The sequence below is a fragment of the Hemicordylus capensis genome, chromosome 4 (genome assembly GCF_027244095.1).
Source record: "Hemicordylus capensis ecotype Gifberg chromosome 4, rHemCap1.1.pri, whole genome shotgun sequence".
Lineage (NCBI taxonomy): Eukaryota > Metazoa > Chordata > Lepidosauria > Squamata > Cordylidae > Hemicordylus > Hemicordylus capensis.
The window spans coordinates 141,228,226-141,239,897 of NC_069660.1; the positions used below are offsets into that span (position 1 = coordinate 141,228,226).

General features: G+C 43.0%; 1 protein-coding gene across 2 annotated transcripts in view; it reads right to left on the reverse strand.

The window, feature by feature from the left end:
- Positions 1 to 6,863, reverse strand: part of LOC128324259 (beta-1,3-galactosyltransferase 2-like) — a 30,647-nt gene extending 23,784 nt beyond the window's left edge. Inside the window, exon 1 of one of the 2 annotated variants that reach the window (XM_053248590.1) lies at positions 6,819 to 6,863. The gene's annotated coding sequence lies outside the window, so the exon portion shown is untranslated. The remainder of the gene's footprint in view (positions 1 to 6,818) is intronic. The other variant, XM_053248592.1, reaches the window with a different exon arrangement.
- Between the last annotated feature and the right edge of the window lie 4,809 nt (positions 6,864 to 11,672).

An 11,672-nucleotide genomic window follows, 5' to 3' on the forward strand; every position in this document is an offset into this window, starting at 1 on the left:
TGAAGCTTATGGGCTAGGATTGTATTCATTTGCTCTTACTTTGCTTCTTGTTATAAGTGAGTTAAATGTGATGTCTTAATAATATGGCTATTAATGGTGAGTTTGTCTTTGAATCAGTGTGAAATCCTTAGTATTAAGGCCCACTGGGAGTTTCTTGCTCTCTTTCTCTCATTTTAACTGTCTTTCTGAAATACTAGAATATATTCCAAGCAGTGACACAGTTTACTCTGCATATCCTTTAATTATTTTCAGAATATCTGGGAAAAGTCAAATTCTCCATTTATTTTTAAAACTTATGTAATAGTGATGCTACAATGCATACTAGAGAATTAGACAGGCACTTCTGTTTAGTTTTCCAAGTACACCTCCACATAGTATTTGGGTATTTCATGAGTCGCAACATACTGAAATTTGTAGTTTTCCAGCATTTTTTAATCTGGCTACATCCACTGCTAAATAGTTTTTGAAATATTAAAAGATTAATGAGCTTGACTTGTATTTTTCAGCTGATATTATGGTAAAGTTATCTGAAAGTTGGGTGTCAGATGCTTGGACAGGGGGCGCAATTTCAGTGCTTGCCCTAGGCGCTATTTTCCCTAGATACGCCTCTGTCAGCAGCATTGGTGCATCTCACCTAGTGCCAGCATTTCATTAGTCCAAATATCACCCAATATATTATTTCTCACATTTCAATCTCAAGCTCCCTCCAAAGAACTCAGATTAGTATACATGGTAAAAAAAATGTACTCACATGTATTATCAAGATTAGGCAAACTATCCCCAGGAGCTAATGCCTGGCTGCAAGGACCCCAGTTGTATGGAACTGACCCAAACTAGGCTGTATTTCCCAGATGTTTACCTTGTAGAGATCTCAGAAAAGCTGCTCAGAAGAATCCAGATTCAGCTTCAGTACTTTCACATTGGTTAGCAAAGCAACAGATACTGGAGAAGGCTCTGTTTAAGAGTGACTTGTCTTTGGAAGATACATTTCCAGGAAAAAAGAGAGAAGTCATGAAACCAGGGAGGGGGGGATTAGAGTAATCCTTTCCTTCTAGTTTTCTTTTTGATTGGGGAATCTCCATTTTACAGCGTTAGAGTTGGGGAAAATGTAGCATGCCTGCACACTGGCATACAAGGTATCTTCATTAAAGAAACTACCATCAGCTTAGCTCTGGGAAATGTATTTTTCCAGGAAGTAGAATAAATAATAATCTAAAAACTCCAAGCCATATATTCCCCAGAGTTCATGTCAGCAGGTTAAAATAACAGAATAGTTAAGAAGAAGCCATCAAGTTTAGCCTCAGCTGCTGTTTCTCCTTCCTTCTGTCAACTTAGTAAGCGTGTGAAAGAGTAAGAAATGGGGTGGGGAGATGGAAACTTACAGATGAGATTGTTGGCACTAAGCCATTGTGAGTCAAGATGAAATTCAGGAGGAGGTTGGACTTTGCTCATATTGGGTTGGCATTTCTGAACAAAGGATGTTTCTTTCTGAACCTGCCCATTTCTGAAATTCTTCTTTATCTCTTATGTAATGTGTGGTGAAGACAGAGAAAGCAGAGAAAGATGGACATATATAGTAAGTTTTAAAAGTCTGTTAAAGGTGGTGAAACAGAAAGAAATCTTGGTTTTTCTTTTACAAACCATTTGTGATTTTAGATATCTCTTTAAATCTTTGCTTCTTTTCCTCCCTCCCCAGCTGACCTGTTTCTATGCTATTTTCTCATAGTTTAGACCAGGCTTCCCCAAACTGCGGCCCTCCAGATGTTGCTGAACTACAACTCCCAGCATCCCCAGGCACAATTTATTGTGGCTGGGTATGCTGGGGGTTGTAGTTCAGCAACATCTGGAGGGCTGCAGTTTGGGGAAGCCTGGTTTAGACTGTTCTTGCATGGAAAATTGATCATAGCCCTGTGCTCTTCCTACCTTGATCATCATTAGCCTTCCTACCTTGATTATCATGAGACCAATGTTTGAGTTCCAGTGGTCTCATTGTGTAACACTCTCAGTGAAATCAGTGGGATATCAAAGTGTTTATTATTGGCTAGATTGTCCCCGAAGATACAAAGATATGTGTGGGTGTGTGCATAGTGATATTTGTAAGTAAAGTTGGTAGGGTCCCCACACACACACACACTGTGATCGTTCTGCATTGTAAGTCTTTTGATTGGTCTGGGTATATATCCATGTATATGAGTGTATGTGTGTGAACTGAATGTGGCGTTTCCTCTTCACAACTTTCACAACCCCTGGGCATACAGGCCTCAGAGGGATGAGGTTCAAAGCCTTGATCCTCCTCCATCTGTCAGGGAAAGGGAATGCCTTGCTCCTCCCCAGGAGTCCATACGGACAGACAGGCAGGCAGCCTCCCTCCATCTCCACTGGCCTTATCATCACTGGCTTCAAGCCCCTTATATATATGTTCCCAGGGTCATCCACCACCCCTCTTAACCCCTCCCCTGCCTTCCATTCCCACCCTCTTGTATTCTGCCTGTTACCCCTTAAAGGGGCCACCTTACAGGACTCCATTTCCAGAACAAGTTATTGAAGACCCAAGCAAGGGGGCCCTTTGAGGGTCTGTTGCAAAACAAGTCCTATAATAAATGAGCATTGATCCTATGGGCAGGAGTTGTGGAAATGTCACATCATCCCCCAGAGTCTCTGCAGAATAGAGAGACCTGCTAGCAACTGGCTGCACCAGGCAATGGGCTTATTGAGCCATTCTGGCCCAGTAAAGGGCAGCCACCCTCCCAGCTTCCTCACCCTCCCCCGCTCCCAGCATGGTTACCGTCAGCTTCATGCACAGCCAGCCAACTCCTGGCTGTTGATCTGCTCACTACCCAGTCAGGTGAGTGCCCCACCCCACTCAGTGTTGGGGGAGAGTCCCAACACTGAAACTGGAAAAACTCTCAGAATTAAATGGCTGAGAAATACCCCTTGGTGCTTCCCCCACCATGATCAACAACAAATAAAATAGCATTTAAAGCTTATTTTGAAGAGAAAACGTTATGGTAGTTTGCAAAGCAGCTTCCAATGGAAGAGATAAAACAGGAACAGTCAGGATTTTTTTTCCTGGGGTGAAAGGTACCAGAACTCATGTTTCATTACTCCTCAGGGGATGGGGCAGTTATTAAAATAGCTGTCTTAAAAATACTCTGTTGTGGTAAAGAACAAAAGATATAAACTCAACAGTGTTAGAAAGGTATAAGACATTCCAAATTCCAAATGTACTACTTTCTACACTGGAATATCCTTTGGAGCACGTGTGTGTGTGTGTGTGTGTGTGTGTGTGTAAATTCTGAATTAATCACATTGTAGATATTATTGTTCTCAAAATATTTTTAACACTCAATATTTAGATCAATAATTTCAAAATGAATTGCCAAGCAATCCAGAGTTCACCTGATCTACTACCTTTCCCCTCTCCCCATCCAACCCAACTGTGGTGATCAGCCCTCCCCTGCCCTAAAGTGTGAACCAGAATGGAACCCTGTCCTGTCTGTCAGGCAGTGACCTCTAGGGATCAGCCACTCAGCACACGGTGGGCGCCCCCTGGAGGACCTGGCAACAGGAAGTGAAGGGGGTCTTTGTTCTCGGTTGGAGCCAGGCAGGGCGAAAAAGAGGTTGTCTAGCCTGGCATCTGCGGCAACCTGGAGCTCTACAGGGGCCTGAAGTCTCTACCATGGATTTGTTGAGTTCAGGAGGGGAGCCAGGGCTTGGGCTTTGGGGAAAGGTTTAGCCAGGGAACCGTTCGTTAGCCTGCCTTAGATTTCTTTTGATGTTGTGCTTTTGCAAAACCTTACAATTGGTTTATTGTGGTTTTATCTGTAACGTAACAAAGAGGAACTGAGCCTGAGCCCTTTTTATCCAGCCAGGGCTTTGTAGAAGTCTCTGTACCCTGTAAAGGTGCTTTTCAAGAATCCTTGCAACTGGGTAACCATGTTTTTAAAGTGTGCTACTCCAAACACCAGCTGGAGTGATCTTTGGAAGTAATCTTGTAAAGTACTGAGTATTTGTTTTTACCTTGTAACTTAAAGCTGAGAGAGCCTTAGAATGAAGCAGTCTGTAGTATTTTGAATAAAGTTTTTCTCTTTTTGTTCTTTGTACTTTACCTGTCTCTGAGTGGATTTTTAACTCAAGAAAAGGGGTTTTACTCTGGTGCAAACATATTTCAATGTTGCCTGCTCAGCAACTCACACTACCAAGTTTGGTCTTCGCATGTAGGCTGCATGTGGAAGGTTTTCTGTATTCTTACATTGGTAAGGAAGGAGCGTTTCCATGGCCCACACCAGGGGGAATAAACTCTGTTAAAAAGAGCATGTGGTGGCAGCAATTGGACTACCAAAGGAGCCATTTAAAACTTAAACTCCAAAGGAACAGCCTTTGTGGAGCAAACATGGAGGGAATGATGCAGCATTTTTTCTTTCCCCCATTTGGGCTTGCTTTGAGACAAAGACTGGGCTCAAATCTGCTATTCTTTACACAAACTTTGAATAAGCAATCCTGCCACTTAAAATCAGTTGAATGCACTACCTTTTACACCGGAATATGCTGGGGACACATTTAAATAGGTTTTTACACTCAGTAATTAGATGCTTATTTGCACAGTCCATCCCACTTAAACACAGAGCATTTCAGAGGAAAATATTAAGAGAAGCTGCTTGCTTTCAACTGTTTGTTCACACAAAATTTTTAATTGTGACCCCACCTGAACCCAAACCAAACTGGGATGGGGTTTGGGGTGCCGAAAACCAAATATGCCTCATCCAGTTCGAGTCTGGTCCAGACTCAAACTGAACCGGCCAGCCCGGTTTTGTGCACATACCTACATGTAAGCACTGAATTCAGGTTCTTATGTATTAAAAGTTCTTTTAAATAATCTGTTTGAAGACTGCATAACCTTTTATTAAATACCTGATTCATGGATCAATGCTGAAACCTCTTTGACACACAAAAAAGGGCAAGATGTGTTTTAAAAACCTTTTGGGGGTAAGGTTTTGTTGGTGTAAAAAAAAAAAGCAGGAAATAACACCAACAGCACTGCAACAGTACTTTTGTCTATATTTCTAGAGTCTCACAAGGACTTAATTCACAAGGACCTTATTACTTTAATTTATTTGGACAACACAGATACTGGAAACATTGGGGGTGGGAGAGAATCACATCAGTTATAATAGAAAATGTTGTCAGAAAGTTTGGTATATAGCTTTGATAGAAAAACTGATGTAAAATTAGATCATCAAAAGGTTTCAAAGACTCAGATGTTTTTATTGAAGCATAAACTTAATTTAATACATCAACAGTACTGGATCATCCTTGCAGCCACCATCCACTCACACTAACTTCTGGAAGTAAGTTCTCAGATGGATGTTTAATGAATCTTAGTGAACTTATTTCAAGACAAGATTTTGAGACAATAACAAGATCCAATTTTAGTAACATCTTATTGCCTGATCTTGCAATAAAGACCATAAGATCCTTGCTGCTCTCTGTGTCAAAAGAGTTAACAAAACTACTGCTAAGTACCTGGATAAGTCAAGGTTTATCCTGTGATAAACAGGACAATCATGGCTGGCCCACTACTGAGGCATGGTGAAGCAGTCACCTCAGGTGGCAGATTTGCAAAGAGGGCAGATAAAGTGCCTTCATCAGCCTGTCTGAGAGTGGGAGTGTCCCTGTCATCATCACTGTGCCACCCCTCCTCCCACAGCTACTCATCCCACTCTCCCTGCAAGGCAAGGAGATGGACATGGAGAGGAAGAGAGTGTGGCATCTTCCAAACATCCCCCCCACACACACACTACAAGCCCCACATCCTGCCTGCAGCTGTGGCTATGGGAGGAAGAAGAGCAGCACGAACCATCAAGTAAGGGAAGTTGTAGGGCTTGGGAAATGGGTATGGGGGAGACAAGAAGACTGGTAATGAGGTGAGAGAGCAAAGATCAGTATGGATGGGGGGATCTGGAGTGGAGAACTGAGACAAACATGGGGGGAAATAGTTGAGAGACTGAGAAACTGACATGAGGGTGTAAAGGCAATAGCACACTCCCATCATCATTTCCTTGATCTGCCTTCTTCCCAAAGCTTCCTCAGTGGGGCAAATAGTAGCTTGGGCATGGGTGGCAAATGTAGACTGAAATGCTAGGAAGGAAAGGGCTAAATCTTAGCTCAGCTGAAGCACAATTTCTATGCTTGAATTCACCTCCTGAGATTGCACTTTACTTAAAAACACACACTGTTGGACCACATCTCCTCTATGTTGGCTCTGAGAGCTTAAGCTGAGCAAGAGAAAGGTGTGTTTCGGGTCACTGCTCACGAGCATATCACACCCTCTTTTCTCTCAAGAGCAGCTGTGATGACTATTTCATTGGAAATAATTCCCACTGTGTTCAACAGGGCTTACTTCTAGGTAAGGGCACAATAGATTGCAGGCAGGGTTCCCTCTAAGGCATGCAGATGTGGGTGCACACAGTATTTTTGATGTCCACTCAGTTAATGTTAGATCTTGCTCAGGTCAAATCAAGAAAGCCCCTCACTGAAACCACATGCTCACATGCTACCTTGATACTGCCGCACAAAACAAAATGCATTCCACCCACAGATGTAAAAAAAATTAGAGGGAACACTGATTACCAGCCTAATTACTTAGTGCTGGTTGAAAAAACATCGCTGAATATTTGTGTGTTTTCCATTTGGAGTTTTCTCTGGTTGTTCTTCTGTCTGAAAGGCAGCTTGGCAACTGAATTGCATGCTACATTTCTTTCAAGTTTTTAAACAAGCACAGGTGTGACCAGCTTAGAACAAGTTGTGACTTTACTCACCCTTGTTGACATAGTTTGCTCAGTCTTCATTGTTCTGGCATTCTTGTTTCTTGTTTCTTTCAGAAAGCAGCTGCGGGTATGACAGAAAGAGATATTCCGGTTTTCTGTACTTAAACCATCCTGCTGTGGCTTTTCCTCATTTGCATGACTTGCAAACATATAGTCTGTTTTTCTCCCAGCTTGGGGTGGTTTTGTGGTTCTTAACTTATTGCTGCACAGCTTGTAAGACAAGGAAGAGCTGGTGTAATTCGGGTTGCCAGGTCGAGATGATGAAAAAAGTCCATATCCATCACCAAAGGACGCTTTGCACCCAAAAAAGTATCCAAAAAGTCTCCACTTTGCATAAAAATGGCATGGTTTTTGGTATAACGTATGCATATTTTGATAAAAACGAGATAAATTCAGCTCACCACTGTGACGCTGATGTCTAGGTTTGCTGTATGGCTGCTCAATCTGCACTCTTTGTGTAGAGTTCATAGGAACATAGGAAGCTGCCTTCTACCAAGTTAGCCCATTGGTTCATCTAGATCAAAACGGCCTGCACAGACTGGCAGCAGCTTCTCCAAGGTAGCAAGCAGGAGTCTCTCTCAGCCCTGTCTTATATTTATTTATTTGACATATTTATTTAAAATCTCATATCTTGGGGATACCAGGGAGGGAACTTGGAACCTTCTACATGCAAGTGTGCAGGTGCTCTTCCCAGAGCAGCCCCATCCCCTAAGGGGGAAAATCTTGCAGTGCTCACACAAGTAGTCTCCCATTCAAATGCAAACCAGGGCAGACTCTGCTTAGCAAAGGGGAAAATGCATGCTTGCTACCATATGCTTCCTCCCCTGTGCTCAAGGCCCCTACTTCTTAACTGTAAATTCATCTTCTGGTTAGGCTTAGCACACACAGAGTCCTCTGCCCTCCTCCCCCATGGGTTACCCAGCCTGCTCTCCCTAGCCAGGCCAGCAACTTCACCTCTTGGCTTGAGGCAGGGCAGCCAGCTAGCTACCGAGCCAGCCTCTTTGCATGCTGGCACAGTAGTGCATGCAGGGACTCCCACTTGCTTGCTGTTCTCTGATGATAAATAGAAAAGTTTCACCATTTTAAAACGTGCCTTTTTACTCAATTAAAGGGGGAGCTGGAAATTGAGTAAATTTAGTTAGCTAACTTCTCACTGCCGCCGCCGCCGCCACCACATGAAGGAAGCAAACTGCACCTGCCAGGCCCATGAATCTATGTTCCTGCATGACGTGGCTCTGTAACGTGTCACTGAAGCAGAACCTCCACTCTGGCTTCCCCATTGGATGGATGGTCAGTAGGAAGGGGAAGGAGACAAAGGAAGAAAAGAAGCCCATGAAAGCAAAGTGTCTGAGCAAACAAAATGTTCCAGCTCCTCCCCAGAACTTCAGACACCACAACACATGCAAAAAAAAAAAAAAGTTATTTGGTCCCCCAAATAGTCGTATGTCCTGTAATTGTTAGAGTGCTGGATTAAGACTGGAGTTCAAATCCCCATTCAGCCATGAAACTCACTGAGTGACTCTGTGCCAGTCACTTCTCTCTCTTAGCCTAACCTACCTCACAGGGTTGTTGTGAGGAGAAACATAACCATGTACACCACTCTGGGCTCCATGAAGGAAGAGCGGGATATAAATGTTAAAAATAAACATAAGTCCCTAGTTGGCAACCCTACTTGTCATATTGTCTCCTAGATGTGGCTGGGATGCGTCAAATCCAATTCAAATGTTAAGTTCAACACATGTACCATCTGTGTACAGTGTACACACAGAGAGATTTGTTTGCATGTGCAGTCATTCACACATTTGTTCAATGCACATATAGCAGTACATTTCCTATGTGTATCCTGCATTTCAGGGGGCCTGCACCCAGGTTCATATTTAAAAATGAAAGCACATTCAGTCATTCACACAACAACATGTACCTGTGTACAGACACCTGAATGCATGTACAGCATAATGTCAGAAGAGAGCTTCTGCCTGAAGTTCACAGCAGGGCCTGAGACCCTGGTTGTTGGTCTATATGGGATTTATCTAAGAAAGTTGGGAACCATGGGAACTCAATCAGTAGGGCAGCGATGCATCTGGCAGCCCACCATTAGATTTTTTTTTTTTGGTGGCTCCCATTCCTCCCTGCTGCCAGCATCACCCGTCTGCACAGACACCTCCCTCCCTCACTTGCACCATTGCACATGGGGCCAGGGGCACTGCCTGCCCATCTTCCTCTCTCCCTCTGCCCTCACATGGCCTTTTTGGTGGTGGCACCCCATTTCTGGAATAGCCTCTCCAGTGAGGTTCGCCTGGCTTCGTTGCTTTGTTCTTTTAGACACCAGTTAAAGACCTTTTTGTTCACACAGGCCATTTAAATTTTTAATTTAAACTTTTTTAAAAATTGTGATCTGATTGTAACTGCTTTTTTAAAAAAAAGTTTTAAAATTGTTTTTGTATTCAGATCAAATCAAATCTTTATTTCAGTCGACGACCAGCACAAAGTTAAAACAAATATAAAAGAGAAACTGGTCAAGCTTCTACTTCAACCAATTAAAAAACCCAAATAAACTAATAAAGTCCTTCTAAATATAGATCAACTAAAAGTACACAGCTTAAATCAACAATGAGACAGCAGCATTTCATACTTATAAAATTATTACATACATATTTAAACTTAAACTCCCCCCCCCCTTTTTTGGTCTGTTATGGTTTAATGTGTGTATTTATCTCATGTTCTAATGTAGTGTTATAAGCTGCCCAGAGAACAATTTGTTATGGGACAGATAACAAATAAAGTGTATTATTATTGTATGGTGCTGGCACACAGGCCAATGACATCATTGCCTGAAAACACATGCTGGGTGGTGATATCATCCGCCCTTCTCAGCACTGACGAGGGCAGAGGGAGAGAAAAGGGTGGCTGGGCTGCTGTCCGGACCCCTGTGTGCTAGCTCCGCTGGTGCCAGTGAGGGAGGGTGAGAGGGCGGCTGCAGATGCAGGTAGTGCATGGCTCTGGCCTCCACCCTAGCCCTGGTCCCACTGGGATGCCCCCTGGTCCCAGCCCCATTGGGCGGTCTGTGTTCACTGAATTCAGTTATGGTTCCCATCTTTACTGGATGCACCATATAGGCCCAGCCTGAGTGCAAGACCATCCTGTCACCTGGAGGCTCTGATGGAGACCTGCTACTTCTGGTAAGGAACAAAGTAGGGGTCAGCAAGGCCCAGACTCTGTGCTGTATTGGCATAATTGTACCACAAGCAGCATGCAAAAAGCTATCTCCTCTTCGCTCACTTACAGGAGGAAATGCCTCCATTTATTTCTCTATAATAAAAATAATTATGTTTATTGTTATTTCTAAATAATAATAATAATTTATTAGATTGATTGATTTCTCTGAATAATTAGGGGTTAGAAGAAGATTCAGAGAAGACAGGCCTTCCCTAGGCCCAGGCCACTCCCGTTCTTGTTAACTGTTCATCTCATTTGTATGAATTGTTTCGGTTGAAGCCAATCTTTACAGCTGGCACAATGCAGAGGCAAGAGTGTTGGGCTTGGACCTGGATTTAAATCTTGACACAGCTGGGAAATTCACTGGGTGGTTTTGGACACTCACCCTACAAGCCTGCTGTGAGATGAAACTGCGGCTCTGAGTGCCTGGAAAGCAGGGGCAAGACACAGATATAAAACATTCCATATGGCTTCTTAATTTCCCTTCTTCTTTTGCTGGTGCAAAACCCAGTTACTACTTATTAGACATGTTTCATTTTCTGGTACACTTCATTGGAAAGATTTGCATGAATTTATTTCAAAATTTGGACTCGCATTAATGACTTGGCATTCTTTTAAAACCTCTTTCACTTATAATGATTACAGCAATTTGAATAACAAATAGCTCTATTATGCATGAAGGGAATTAAACACTTTTAAGATGCCAGTACAAAAAATAAAGCACCCACTTTAGTTATATTTAATAGTACTTAATGATTTAACAACTTTGGGAAGTATTTATTTTATAAAGTTCCTTAGTTTAAAAAAAACACCCCACTTTATTTGGTTATTTTAAAATCTTGTTCTTTTTTTTTTTTTACATACCTTATTGTCCCCATGCTTAGTCCCCAAAACCAAATAATAAATATTTTTGTATGCTGTTGACTTTGTAAGGTAGGACACAATTGACTGATTATGTGAGAAAAAAATCTCAAAAGGTACCAATCTGTGCTTGGGAGAACTTCTATATTCAGCAGAAGCTGTACCCAATCCCTCTTCAATCACCCAGCAACAGTACAAGGGCTTTGACTACACTTGAATAATTACCAATGCTTGTCTAACTTCTTTCCCAAAAATATGGAGAGGAATCTCCACAAATTCCCTGAGGCAGCTGGTCTGCTTACTAGATTATGCAACCAAAATCTGTTTCCCTGCTATTTATTTTTGTCAGTCTAGCCCAAGGATGGTCAACCTTCCAACCTTAGGAGGCTCTCCACACTAACAGTGTGGAGAGCCATAAAGGGCTTGACTTGCTCTCCCTACAGAAGATCAGTCAGCTAGCCGTGGGCAGCCGGATCAGCCACCCAAATGATTACTGGCCCCTGGTCCCCGGAAGTCCCAGAATGCCCCGTGTGAGTGCGCGGGGCATTCTGGGGAGCCCCTCGATGCCAGGAGGTTTGTTGCTGCCTCCCCTTTGGGGGTCTCCTTGTGAGTTGCTGCAGCACGGAGCTGCAGCACCGCGACACACAATCAGGTAAACAGTTACTCCATTAGCCCGGTTTCTGCGGGTTGTGAGAATAGCCTCTAGGGGTTTTGTCCCTTTATTAGTTTGGAAGGTGCCATTTGCCTCATTACCATGCTGGGGGGCTG